The sequence below is a fragment of the Rhinolophus sinicus genome, chromosome 1, assembly GCF_057876585.1.
Source record: "Rhinolophus sinicus isolate RSI-liver-muscle chromosome 1, RSI-T2T, whole genome shotgun sequence".
In the NCBI taxonomy this organism is placed as follows: domain Eukaryota; kingdom Metazoa; phylum Chordata; class Mammalia; order Chiroptera; family Rhinolophidae; genus Rhinolophus; species Rhinolophus sinicus.
This window is the reverse complement of record NC_142501.1, coordinates 93,740,935-93,755,216: the sequence shown is the minus strand read 5'-3', so window position 1 is coordinate 93,755,216 and position 14,282 is coordinate 93,740,935. Positions and strand designations below refer to the sequence as shown.

General features: G+C 50.8%; 1 protein-coding gene and 1 pseudogene across 3 annotated transcripts in view; one reads left to right on the top strand and one right to left on the bottom strand.

Annotated features, from left to right (window-relative positions):
- LOC109461197 (elongation factor 1-alpha 1 pseudogene) lies at positions 1–1,734 on the bottom strand (annotated as a pseudogene).
- A 3,582-nt stretch (positions 1,735–5,316) lies between these two features.
- The window catches only part of BID (BH3 interacting domain death agonist), a 44,432-nt gene continuing 35,466 nt past the window's right edge, over positions 5,317–14,282 (top strand). Inside the window, exon 1 of one of the 3 annotated variants that reach the window (XM_019757223.3) lies at positions 5,317–5,484. The gene's annotated coding sequence lies outside the window, so the exon portion shown is untranslated. Of the gene's footprint in view, positions 5,485–5,617; positions 5,771–14,282 lie in introns of those variants that run through there. The other 2 variants (XM_074325129.2, XM_074325130.2) reach the window with 2 other exon arrangements.

The following is a 14,282-nucleotide window of genomic DNA, read 5'->3' as shown; positions in this document are numbered from 1 at the left end:
TTTTTTTTTTTTTTTCTCATTAAACTTTGTTTTAATGGGTCTCAAAATTCTGTGACAGATTTTTGGTCAAGTTGTTTCCATTAAAAAGTACTGATTTTAAAAACTAATAACTTAAAAACTGCCACACAAAAAAACAAATGGTCCACAAAACATTCTCCTTTCCTTCTGAAGGTTTTACGATGCATTGTAATCATTAACCAGTCTTGTACTATTACACTTAAATGGCCAATTGAGACAAACAGCTCTGAGACGGTTCTCCCACCACTGATTGAGACTGGGCTGGCAGGTATTGGGGATAATATTCATTTAGCCTTCTGAGCTTTCTGGGCAGACGTGGTGACCTTGCCAGCTCCAGCTGCCTTCTTGTCCACTGCTTTGATGACACCCACAGCAACAGTCGGTCTCCTGTCACGAACAGCAAAACGACCAAGAGGAGGGTCGTCAGAGAAGCTCTCAACACACAGGCATTGCCAGGAACCATGTCAACAATGGCAGCATCACCAGATTTCAAAAACTTGGGGCCATCTTCCAGCTTTCTCCCTGAACAACGATCAATCTCCTTCAGCTCAGCAAATTTGCAAGCAATGTGAGCTGTGTGACAATCAAGCACAGGTGCATATCCGGCACTGATTTGGCCTGGATGGTTCAGGATAATCACCTGAGCAGTGAAGCCAGCTGCCTCCATTGGTGGGTCATTTTTGCTGTCACCAGCCACATTGCCATGACAAACATCTTTGACAGACACATTCTTGACATTGAAGCCCACATTGTCCCCAGGAAAAGCTTCACTCAAAGCTTCATGGTGCATTTCAACAGACTTTACTTCAGTTGTAACATTGACTGGAGCAAAGGTGACCACCATGCTGGGTTTGAGAACACCAGTCTCCACTCGGCCCACAGGGACAGTACCAATACCACAAATTTTGTAGACATCCTGGAGGGGCAGACGCAAAGGCTTGTCAGTTGGACGAGTTGGTGGCAGGATGCAATCCAGAGCTTCAAGCAGTGTGGTTCCACTGGCACTGCCATCTTTATGGTGACTTTCCATCCCTTGAACCAAGGCATGTTAGCACTTGGCTCCAGCCTGTTGTCACCATTCCAACCAGAAATTGGCACAAATGCGACTATGTCAGGGTTGTAGCCAATTTTCTTAATGTAGGTGCTGACTTCCTTAACGATTTCCTCGTATCTCTTCTGGCTGTAAGGCGGCTCAGTGAAATCCATTTTGTTAACACCAACAATTAGTTGTTTCACACCCCGTGTGTAAGCCAGAAGGACATGCTCACGGGTCTGCCCATTTTTGGAGATACCTGCTTCGAATTCACCAACACCAGCAGCAACAATCAGGACAGCACGGTCAGCCTGGGATGTGCCTGTAATCGTGTTTTTGATAAAGTCTCTGTGTCCTGGGGCATCGATGATGGTCACGTAATACTTGCTGGTCTCGAATTTCCACAGGGAGATATCAATGGTGATCCCACGCTCGCGTTCAGCTTTCAGTTTATCCAAGACCCAGGCATACTTGAAGGAGCCCTTTCCCATCTCAGCAGCCTCCTTCTCAAATTTTTCGATGGTTCTTTTGTCGATCCCACCACATTTGTAGATCAGATGACCAGTAGTGGTAGACTTGCCGGAAGCTACGTGTCCAATGGCAACGATGTTGATGTGTGTCTTTTCCTTTCCCATTTTGGGTTAGATTCAGCGGTGGTTTTCACTACACCTGTGTTCTGGCGGCAAACCCGTTGCGAAAAAGGAATGATGCTCTTAATAATGAAAAGAAGACACAAAACCCAGTGAGATTTTGACTGGAAGCATGTAGCTGGCTGAGGGGTCTCAGGAGGTCCTGTTGGCTTTCCCATCCCCAACCCAGCCTGAACTTTGATTAAGGCTCAAAGAGCAGATCTCCAGCTGAGGACATGGTAACTATGTAAGCTGGTCTTATTTATGCTTTAGAGTGAAAAACATTTTCTTCTTTTTTGCAGTGGATCAGATAGATCATGCTCCCAATTCTTAGCACGGTATCATCCTCAGTCCCCTCTCTTGTGTTGTTTTTCATTTATTCTCTTTTTTTCGCTTTCCCAGTCCCTTCACCTCCTTCTCGGAAGCAACCATCTATGTGTATTATATATCATTTGTTTGTATAAAGTCTTGTAAAAAAAGTACCCTGTGGTTTTGTGCTTATGATGCAGATTTCGTGCTGTATCCTCCCTTGTGCACATCCTCCACATTTCACCCATCTGCTCTCCCAGATATGAAACCCCAGATGCCTCCAACTTGCTGCCATGACAAGTAACACTCAACTGAACATCCTCAAACATGGTCCCCAGGAGCCTAAATGAGCATCTTGTTTTGGGGACTTGCTGTCCTGGGTGGGGGGCAGGATGTGGGAACTGACCAAGTGCTCCAGGACGCCCTCCCCTGGTGGCCCTTCTCACCCCCGCACAGCCTGCTGCTCCCCTTTCCCTCCGACCTCACCACCACTTGGCATGGTCTGGGTCCTAATTTTTGCCAGTCTAATAGCTATAAAATGATCTTAGTGCCGCTTTGGTTTTTGCAGGTCCATGATAAGCAAGGCATTTGAGCACCCTTGTTCAGGATCAGATTGAAGTGTCAGTTTGCAGCCTTCAGTAAGCAGGTTCGGAAACAGGAGAGCCAGAAGTGTTTTGAGAGGAGGTAATGTTTGTAACAGATAAAAGAGGAAGAAGAGGAGTGGAGAGGTAACGCCTGCAGGTCCCAATGCAGGCCTAAGGCCTGTAAAAGGAAAGAGCAGAGGGAGTGGAACTGCGCAGCCCATGGAGAGATCTGATAGGTCACAGCCCTGCCAATGGAGCACTCCAGAGCGAAGAATGTCTCTTGGAGGAGAAAAGGACAGAAGCCAGTGCTCCCACCATGTACTGTCACTGCCTGGCCTTTGGTGTTTAGAGGGGAGAGCGGGTGTGTTGACTGGAGAAGCCTGGGCAGGCCGCCCACGGAGGTCCGGGTAGTTGGGAGGCCTCTGGCACAGTGGTTAAGAACTCAGCCTTTGCAGTTTGCTTTCTCAGCTGTTCCTTACTAGCTGAGTGGCTCCGGACATGATACCTGATTTGTCTGAGGCTCAGTTTTCTCAGTAAAATGGGGATAATAAAGCTTCTGAACACAGGGCTGGCAGAGTTTGTACCCTAATTATTGCCTATTAAATGGAAAGAAGGGGAACACAAGTGCCCCAGGCACTTGTTTTAGAAACCAATGCAAGAGCACGAATAAAACACTGCCCTCCTCATGGACATTTCTTTCCAGGGAGGGGAGAGAGTCCGCACAAACAAATAATTACAGAATGTTTCAGGTTGTGACGTGTGCTGTGGAGGAAAAGGAGTGGCCTGGAAAGAACCAGGCACATGGTGGGAGCTGAGCTTAGGGGGTGCACATCGCATAGGACTTTGTCAGCTAGTGAAGGGCCTTGGGAAAACACACAGCATTTTAAAGAGCAGAATGACACCGTCTGAAAGGAGAATGAATATAAGGAGTCAAGGTCAAAGCGAGGGGACCTGTTGGGAGGCTACTGCAACAATGGAGGGAGGTGGTGTGCAGGGGGTGAGCCAGGAGCTGTGGAGCAGCTGGGACACAGGTGCTTCACTGGTGGGAGTGTAAAACAGTGCAGCCACTTGGGCAAACTGGCAGTTTGAATCAAGTTAAACATTCCCAAGCCCATGACCCAGCAGTTCCACTCCACAAAAAGCTGTGTGGGAGAACCTGCAAGGCAGCAAGGAGTGGTAAGGAGATATGCGGGACAGAGCAGTGCTGCCCACAGCCACACCACCTTTCCTTCACAGCACGGCTGTGCTTGTGATGGTGACCCTGAGTCATGAAAACAGTGAGATGACATTCAGAGTCCTGTGTAAGAAGGCAGAGAAGGCTGTCATCCATCATTCAAAGCTGAGCAATCAGAAGTGGTGAGAGAGGGCTGAGTGGTATGGAGGTCAGAAGGATTATTAGTTCTATGCACTGGTGAGAAGTTAAGTTTCTGACTAATGTGCAGTGAGAGCCTGGGAACAGCTTCCTCTTGGGAGCGTGATCTGGCCTGGCTGGTCCACATGCAGTACTAGAAAGGCATTTATGGTTCTAGGAATGTACTTACAGGACTGGGGTGTGGGTGCCAGCAGTGACCTATAACTCATGTGGGTCTCTGCTGCCCAGACGGAGTGTGCGTTCTGGGTGATCACACAGCTCTCCTGCCCCTCCAACTCCTCTCACTCTTCCTTTGCAGGACACAGTTCTCTGATTTCAGGTATCCTAATGAGTGTTGTCCCCTTCACACCAGCAGACGTGGGAGGAAACACGTTTATTGGAATGAACCTGCTCCTGCTCAAAATTTCTAGATTGTTCCCTTTGGCACCTCCTTCAGAGGCAGTTTAAACTGCACATAAAACCCAGAAATTTTATTTAAAGTGTGGGATAATGGTGGGCTCTGTTGAAGTGGAAATTGGTACCCTCCATCCTTTCTTTGCAGAAGTGTGAAATTAACCTCTCTCCCCCTTCACCCCCCCCCCCGCCCCTTTTGCTTTGGCTGCCAGATGCTTGAGACATTTATTTATTTCAAAATATTTAAATTTATGTAAACATATTATTTGCTACGTATACTTTAATCACTTGACTATATAACTCTGATCAAGAAATCAACTTGAGGGGGCAACCAGTTAGCTCAGTTGGTTAGAACACGGTGCTTTTAACAAGGTTGCTGGTTCCATCCCCACATGGGCCAGTGAGCTGTGCCCTCCACAACTAGATTGAAACAACTACTTGACTTGAAGTTGTCACTTAAAATTAAAAATAGTTAAAAAAATCAACTTGAAATATAGATAACACTGCCTAAATTTAACAAACTATTCCATTATGTGATTTTTATTATAATAGTTTTTAGTCATTAGTGCCACAGTCATTTAAGAAAAACTGGAAAATACGAAAAAGTAGAAAGTAGAAAATCACTAATTTTTATTAATTTAATGTAACCACGTGATGATTTTTGGTTATATTTCCTGCCGATCTTTTTCTTATTTTTTTAAAGTTCAGTTTCTAGTCCTATGTTCAGGTGTAGCAACCTCCTTAGTCGTACTGTGTTTCCCCCGAAAATAAGACCTAGCCGGACAATCAGCTCTAACGCATCTTTTGGAGCAAAAATTAATATAAAACTAGGCCGGACCACGCATTAGAGCTGATTGTCCGGCTAGGTCTTATTTTCAGGGAAACACTTTACTTGCTTCCTCATCCTTTGCAGAAACTCTCCTTCCTGTTTCTGTTTCTCTTTTGTTGGTGTAACTCGTGTTTCTCCTTTGGCGGGAGCCACACGTAGCATGGAGATATGCGGGCACCAGGCCTGGTTAGGGGCGTCATTACTTGTACAGTGAGGACTGGGAATTGCCATTGTGAGGCTTCTACAAAACCCGCCCGCGAAGAGTCTGAAAGCAGTTCCAAGCGGGAAACACTGGGAATCGTCTGTGTATCGCTGGAGTAAGTGGTCAACCGCCCCAGATTGGCCCCTTGACAGGGACCGCGATCTAACGCTGTGCTGTGCATGGAGCCAAGGTCGCCGCTCCTCTGCCAGGCGAGGCCGGTGCCTCCCTCCGCCCGCGCCCCAGCTTCGCAGCCCCTCAGCCCGCGGCGCGCGGAAGGCGGGGCGCGGTGGGCGGGGCCGCGGCCGAGAGGAAGTCCGCGCGCCGCGCCCGGGCCTCTGCCGTCTCCTCCGGCTCCCGCGCTCGCCGCCCGCCGCGCGCGACCTCCCGGCGGCTGGTTGTGGGTGAGTAGCAGCGCGGCCCCGCTCGGCTCCCGCGCCCTCCTGGAGCTTGGTGCCCGCCGCCGCCCCAGCCCTCCCGGTGGGGTCCCGGCCGCCGGCGCCGGGAGTGGGAGCGGAGGACGCGCGGGCTCCCGGCGCTGCATCGGCGTGGGGGCCGCCCGGTGCGGTCGGCACCCCGCTGTCCCCGCGGCCCAGACGCCGCCGGAGGGCTTCTCGCTCGTTGTCGCCCGGTGCGCGCGGGCCCGGGGCGGGGGAGCGGGGGATCCGCGTGGCTCTGTGGCTCACTCCCTTTGCCGGGAGGCCCTGGCCTTGGGGTGGCGTGGGGGGGCGGCGGGAGAGGCTTCGCGGTCTCCGCCCACGTGAGCCGCGGGTTGGCGGGAGGCTCTGGGGCCTCAGCTGGTGATGCGGGGAGGAGGGGGGAGGAGCACTTCGACGTCCTCGCCCGCGGGGTCAGTTAGACCGGAGGCCGCCGGATCCCACCCCAGAGATGAGAAAACTGACGGCATTGGATGGGTTCAGCGCCAGATCCGGAACCCAAATCTAGATGCAGACCCTGGTCTCTGGTTTAGACCACTTTCCTCAGCAAGTGCTTCTAGTACCTGCCTCGGTGTGGTCAGAGTGCTGTCGTAGAACTGTTAGAAATTATGTGCAAGCACTGGCTGGTGGTAGAAAACAGTTTGTTGATGACTCGATGACCCCAGGAGACTCTAGCTGAGCCCCCAAATCCTCAGCAACCTAGTGGCTGGGCTGGCAGGGGTTTATTTATTCATTCATCCACCAGTAGGAATGTGCAGCCGGTGCTGGGGCAGTGGTGGTACAGACGGACTCCTGGAGAAGCACAGCCTGGGCCTTCTGGGATTGGATTGGCCTTCATCTGGTGGACCTGGGAAGAGCTGAGTAGATTCGGGACCCAGCATAGAGTGCCCCCACTTTTTGAGAAAACTGCCTAAGTCCACCACCAGGCTTTCCTGCCCTTCCTGCAAAGTTTTATCTGCAAGCTGAAACCGGACTAAGTGGTTCTCAGCTGGCCTCTCTCTCCAGAGGAGAGCTAGGGGAGCTGCAGAAGGATGTGGTTTTTCCACATTTCCATTTCCACTCATCTGGGGCACATGGCAGTCTCTAATGTGGAGAGTTCTCCCAGGCCTGAGTCTGTGATATCTTGGGGCCCGGGAATCCACTGGGAGTTACAGATGACTGTTCCTGGGAGAGAGTCAGGCCTCAGACTAGGGGGAAAGAGGCAGGGGAGTCATTTGGGTTTTTTTATTTTTTATTTTAAAGATTTTATTGGGGATGGGGAACAGGACTTGATTGGGGAACAGTGTGCACTTCCAGGACTTTTTCCAAGTCAAGTTGTTGCGCTTTCAATCGTAGTTGTGGAGGGCGCAGCTCAGCTCCAGGTCCAGCTGCCAGTTGTTAGTTGCAGGGGGCACAGCCCACCATCCCTTGTGGGACTCCAGCAATCCAACCAGCAACCTTGTGGTTGAGAGCCCACTGGCCCATGTGGGAATCGAACCGGCAGCCTTCGGAGTTAGGAGCACGGAGCTCCAACCGCCTGAGCCACCAGGCCAGCCCGGGAGTCATTTGGTTTTAAAGGTTGAGGTGGGGAGACCCCTAGTGAGGTATCATTGAGAAGAAGAAGCCTGCTGCCCAGAGTGTGAGCTCTGTTGTCCCTCCTGGGGGTGGGGGAAGGGGTGCTGGGCAGCACCCACAGGAGGCCTTGTGCAGCACTTCATGGCTGGGGCTCAAAGGCAGTATCTCAGGGGTTCTCTTGAGCACCCCAGGTGCCTGTGCTGTAGGGGCATGGGGTTCACGAGGGACAGGGTGGAAATGAAGACACAGATGCGACTGATATGTTGGGATGCAAGCCTTGGTGTTTGGTACAGAGCTGGGGGAACATGGCTGAGTTGCTGTTCTTTTTGTTTGAGGAGGTTAGACTATGAGGTGGACTCTGAAGGCTGAGTTAGGAGCTTGGCAGCTGGAGAAGAAGGGAAAGTGCACTCAGGGCAGCCCAGGGAATGCTGGGGGACACTTGCCTACATGGGAGTGGTGTCTCTAGCAGGGAAGGGGCAGTGCATACCCTGCTCCAAGGTCTTGCCCAGGGAAGCTCACGGCCCTAGCCAACCTGGGAGACTGAGTGGAGGAACCGGACACTCCTTTGCAAATGAGAATGGCGTTCAGGAGCCCCAGCGGTGCGTAGGCTCCTGGACTCAGGACGGATGAGGGCCTATGGAGGAGGATGGACATTTGATGATGGGGCTTTCCGTGGGCCTTGCAGAAGGGTCGTCAGTGATGGTCTCCTTCTGTCTAGTGCAAGATGGAAGGATTGGGGACTGGGCCAGAGGCTGTAACTCTTGTCAGTTTTCAAGGCCAAGCTGCCCTCCTGATCAAGGATTGTGTGCGTCCTGGTGGTGCTGCTTCTGATACTGGCTCTGGACTGTCAGCCCATGAGAACCCTCACTCTGGAGTTGTGGCCACTGGAAGTGCTTTCTGTGGTTGCACCTCTGGTGACCGTTTGCTAGGCTGGAGCTGTGGGTGGCAGTGCAGGCCTGGAGTGCCCCAAGGCCAGCTGCCCACCCCATGGGGCCTCCTGTGCACAGGATCCGGTTAGCAGCACCAAGGTTCCACATCTGGCTGGCCACCCCCACAGGCCACCTGTATTCTTGCCCAAAGCCACCGACAGTTCTGAAAAGGACAGCTCGTTGAAGATGGTTTTGGTCAGCCATGACATCCAGAGCTCACTGTGAGTCAGATGCCCTCACAGAGAACTCTGCATGCATTAATTAGCTCATATGGACACCACAGTAATCAGATGAGGCTATCCCTGTTCTTCAGATGGACAGGGAGAGGTTAAGTGACTTGCCCAGGGTCACAGCTGAGTGAGTCAGACTCCAGAGTCCCAGCTCTAACCATTTTACGGCTCTGTTGGTTTTCCACCCTCTCACTGCTCCATTCCCCAAAGACGACCCACCATGAGGACCGAGAGGGCTGTGTTCTCTCTGTGTTCCCTTCCCTTGCAGGCAGCCCAGGTGATGCTTCACCGGGGCAGTGTCATGGGCCCTCAATGGGATATCTCCCCAAGAACCATCCCACAGGTCCCCGAGACCCCCACCCCTGACTCCCCTTCTTCCTGCCTGCGTCTGTCAGAATGGGGAAGTTTCAGATGACAGGATCAGTGGATGAAGCACCACACAACCACTTTTGGAGGTTCTGCTGCCTTGCATATCAAATGCTAGGTTGGCTTGTTGGGTACTTGTGGTCAGGATCCTAGAAGCTACCAACTCAGAAAATGAGAAAGTGGTTTGTTTTAAATTACCCTCTACGCTCAGTAATCTATCAGCCTAGGGGTGGTGGGGGTGGTGCCAGAGGTGGAATTTAAAGGGGAAAACGAACCCTCAGAGTCATAAACTGGGTTTAAAAGGACCGGTTACCTCAGGCCCACAGAGGAGCTGCACTGAAACTGCCCCAAGTGGACTGGTCGGCTGTCTGCCTAGTGGAAGGATGTGGGTGCCCAGGAAAGGGCTGCACAGAAGTGGGGCTGCAGGGTCACTGTGGAGTTTTGTGCACAGCTTCATGCCTGGGCTCTGCCTGATCTGGACAGGGCCCCCAGCTCTTGCCCTGCTCATGGCCGTGCTGACCGGTGAGCAGGTCAGCGTGCTTCTCATATGCTCATGTGCTTGACAGAGCCCTGTCTTCAGAGGAAGGGAAGCGAGTGCTGTGGCCTGGGTCCGAGCAGGCCAGTCCCAGTCTTTGAAGTTCCAGATGGAGAGAGAGAGTGTGTGTGTGTGTGTGGGGGGGGGGGGGGGGCGTCCAGCTTGCGGAATCTCCCCGTGCTCGTCCTATGTGGACCCCTGGCCCCAAGCTGTGTCAGACGCCACGATAATGTCCGTATTTCTGTTAGCATTTCCGCATCCTGACTTGGATTAATTTGCATAACTGTATTTTCATTTTCATTCTCATACTAATTCTGGGAAGTTCTGCAGATGTGAAACATTCATGTTGGAGTGACGAGTGTTTGGGGCCGCAGCCCTGGGTCCAGCTGGCCTTGTCTCAGGAGCCCCTGCTTGCATCTCTCCTCTCCACCCCACACACACTGAGTGAAGGGAGAGACATTTGAGTGGCCATTACGTGTAGGCACTTCCCGCTTTCTTTGATCCCATGAGGCAGGGGCTGTTTTCTTTGTACAGATGGAGAAAGTGAAGGCACGTGGCAGGATAGAGCCTGCTGTGACCCCTCCACCTGTCTACCTTTAGAGGATCCTTCTGTGGGCCAGGAGTATGTGCTGCTTTGCCCTGGAGACTTAAGGAGTTGAGCTTCTGAGGGGTTTAGATCTGTTTCTCCAGGGAGAGCCAGCTGAAGTCAGAGCTGGGGAGATTGGAGTCTAGTTATGGGCTCGGGGCCACTGGAGAACAGAACCAGATGGGGTAGGGATGCCAGGGAGGAAGGGGGGTAGCAAGTGGGAGCAGAAAGCGGTTGAGGCATGAAGGCACTGGGGAGGCAGCAGCCTGTGTCCCTCCTGGGGGTGAGTGACTGATCTATGAGAGTAAGAGCAAGCTTGGGGCCTCAGCATATATGTGCCTCGGTTTCGGAGGTCAGCTGGTCAAATGAGTCACAGCCAGCAGCAGCCCCTCACAGCATTATTAGTGCATTATTAATGAAGGAGTGGCCATCTGAGAAGTCACATCTTATCAGAGGGGCTGGCACAGGCTGCCACACCCACAAGGCAGCTCCTTGGAGACAGGAAGGAGGAGGCAGCCTGTGGGGATCAGACGGGGAACCTGAGCTTTGGGTGCTGACTCCTGAGGGGCAGGCCACTGTTTTTGGGAGGCCCCATTCTGGATCCTGTGTGTGTGATAGTGGGGGTGGGGATGAGGGAGGGCTAGAGGGACCCCAGTGAAATTCAGCACCAGCTGAGGACCTGGAAGCAAGGCCGTGGTGGCGGAGATAGACTGACCTGGACTGGAACCTCCAGGAACTTTCCAGCAGGTGTCTCCTCCCCCTGCCCAGAGAGGTGGCTGTGGGGCTGTGAGGCTGGCAGGTTACCCGAACTAGTGGGTGCCTAGGATGGGTGAAAACGCGGCCCTGAGGAAGGTGCGTCTCCAGCCTGGCGAGTATCTCCATTCCTTGTTACACCCCGAGTTCCAGACAGCAAAGGCAAGACCAGCTCAGCTGGGGTCCCCCAGAACTCCACCACTTCTCAGACAGCCTTGTTTTCTCTTCGGGGTATCCCCTGGAAACCTCCCAAACTCTTACCAGGCTGACCAGGGCGCTGAGTCAGGGACCTGTGTTGGTCACCGCATCTGGGGTGGCGCTGACCATTGTGTAAAGTGATTGCACCAACTGTCTCTTTGCACCCCAGCGTCTACACTGTGCTCCCAAATGCAGGTTATCACCCCTTTTGTGGGTGAGGAAACAAAATTTCCTGCTAGAACTTAGGAGGCGGCCATGCAGCCGCCCACCTGTCAGCTAAGAGGAGGATGGTTATGCAGTGTTGCGAGAGAAGCAGTGGGACAGTCAAAGGCCAGCCTAGGCATGTGGAATAGCCCCTGGGACACCTGTCTCCCCTGCTAGTGCCCTTGCCCTCCCACCCCCAGTGTATGGAGACCTGGCAGAAGCTCAGGGCCTGGACAGGAGAGGGGAAGCAAGAGACCCCGCGTCCTGGAACCCCTTAGGCCTGGCTGGTGGGCCTCCAGGACCTGGGTGGAGCAGCGGAGCTGTGTGAGGGGATGGCCTGAGTTATGTTTAAGAGGTTCCTGCCCCTTTATACCACTCTTCCTCCGGCTGCCTTTTTTTTCATTTTTTCATTGAGATAATGTATTTCCCATACCATAAAATTCACCCATTTAAAGTGGTCTTTAATATAGTCACAGATTTGTGCAACAGTCACCACGGTCTGATTTTAGAATGTTTCACACCTCCACTAGCTGATCCATACACATTTTCAGTCACTCCTGGTCCCCCTCTTCCTGCACCTGTCAGTAACCATAATATACTCTGCGCCTCTCTGGATTGGCCTGTTCTGGGAAGTTTGTATAAATGGAATCATGTGGCCCTTTGTGTCTTGCTTTTTTAACTTACATAATGTTTTCGAGGTCCATCCATGTGGTAGTTTGGTGTCAGTGCTCCATTCCTTTTCATGGCTGAGTAATATTCCATTGTGTGGCTAGACCACATTTTGTTCATTGTTAGTTCTACTTTTTAACTACTTTGTATAATGCCGCTATGAACACTCATGTACAGGTTTTTCTGTGGATGTGTTTTCATTTCTCTTAGCTATATACCTAGGAGTGGAATTGCTGAGTCAGATGATCGCTCTTTAACTGTTTTGAGGAGCTGCCCAATGTTTCTCGCAGCATCATTTTCCATCCCCCCAGCACTGTGTGTGGGTTCCAGTTTCTCCATGTCCTTGTGACCACTGGCCATCCTAGTGGGTGCGAGGGGGCATCTCACCGTGGTTTCAGTTAGCATTCTGTAATGGCTAGTAATGTTGAACATTTTTTTATGTACTTATTGGCCATTTGTATATCTTCTTTGGATCCTATTCAGGTTTTTTGGTTGTTGTTTTTTTTTGTCTTTTTATTGTTGAGTTACAAGAGTTGTGTATTTTGTCAGATAAATGATTTGCAGATATTTTCTCCCATTCTTTGGGTTGTCTTTTCACTTTCTTAATGATATCTTTTGAAGCACAAGTTTTTAATTGTCAAGATGTCTAGCTTATCTTTTTTTTTTTTTTAAGATTTTATTGGGGAAGTGAAACAGGACTTTATTGGGGAACAGTGTGTACTTCCAGAACTTTTTTCCAAGTCAAGTTGTCCTTTCAATCTTAGTTGTGGAGGGTGCAGCTCAGCTCCAGGTCCAGTTGCCGTTGCTAGTTGCAGGGGGCGCAGCCCACCATCCCTTGCGGGAGTCGAGGAAACGAACTGGCAACCTTGTGGTTGAGAGCCCATTGGCCCATGTGGGAATCGAACTGGCAGCCTTTGGAGTTAGAAGCATGGCGCTCTAACCGCCTGAGCCACCAGGCCGGCCCTATCTTTTTTTTCTTGTGTCACTTGTTCTTTTGGTGTCATGTCTAAGAAATCATTGCCCAACCCAAGGTCACAAAGTTTTATTAGCCCTTACATTTAGGTCTGTGATCCGTTTTGAGTTAATTTTTTTGTGTATTTGTGAGGTGTGGCCCAAATTCATACTTTTGCTTGTGGCTATCCTGTTGTCTCAGCACCATTTGTTGAAAAAACTTTACCCCGGTCTTGGCACTTTGTCAAAGATCAATTAACCATAAGTATTGAGATTTACTTAGGGACTGTTATTTCCATTCCATTGATCTGTATGTGTGTCCTTCTCCAGGCTCCGCTGTCTGGATTACTGTAGCTTAGTGATAGGTTTTGAAATCGGGAAGGGTGTTCTTTTTCAAGATTGGCTATTCTGTGTCGCTGCATTTCCATATGAATTTTAGGAACCATTTGTCACTCTGCCAACTGGGAGTTGGAGAGGAATTCCATTGAATCTATAGGTCAATTTGGGAAGTGTTGCCTTATTAACAGTATTAAGTCTTCCAAGTCATGAACGTGGGGTGGTTTTTCATTTATTTAGCTCTTTCAGTGATGTTTGTAGTTTTCAGTTTACAAGTCTTCTGCTTTTGTTAGATGTGTTCCCAAGAATTTTATTTTTCTCAATGTTATTATAAAGGTGATTGTTTTCTTAATGTCATTTTTGGATTGTTTATTGTTACTTAGAGAAGTTCAATTGATTTTACAAATACTTGTACCTTGCTGCCTTGCTGAACTCATTTTTTAGTTTCAGTATTTTTTTTAGTGGGTTCCTTGGGCTTTTCTATATATAAGGTCATGTCAAATCCATCAATTTTAAAGCTTCCTAGTTGATTCCAGTGTGCGGCCAGGGTTGAAAACCACTGGGTAAGATCAGTGGTTGCCGTGTACCTTTGAGATGAAAGGGGAGAGGAACAGAGTAGGCAGATAGAGCATTTGAATTTCTGAGACATCTTCTCCAATGTCTTAGGGAAGATGGAGGGGCTGAGAGCTGGGTACAAAGGAGGCAACAGGCCCAGTGTCCTAAATTTCAGCTTCTTCCTTTCTGGATGAGTCCAGTTGGGCTGAGTGAGTGGCAGTGTGGCCTACTACAGAAGTGTGTTCTGGGTGAGAGTGTCAGTTCTCTCCTTCCCATGAATTGTCAGGAAGAGCCCAGGTGAAAGCTGGAAAGAATCAGAACCCAAAGGAAGAAGTCAGGGGTTAGGGAAGCCTGTGTCGTCTTGGGGACTGTGGAAAGAAGGGAGTCTGTAGCTGTGAGTGCCCGAGGGCTGGCAGGGTTAGTGCGGGAGACCCTGCTCGCTGCACCATTTGTCATGTGGGGTGGCCTGCGGGGGCTCTGGTCCCGCTCCCCACATAAGAACGCAGGATATGGTGAGGCCAAAAAGGAACACCCACGGAGCCGTAGGTAGGGGAGCCATATCACTATATTCTCTCTGGCGGCTGGGTGAGACACACGCAGTAGTAGCCACACG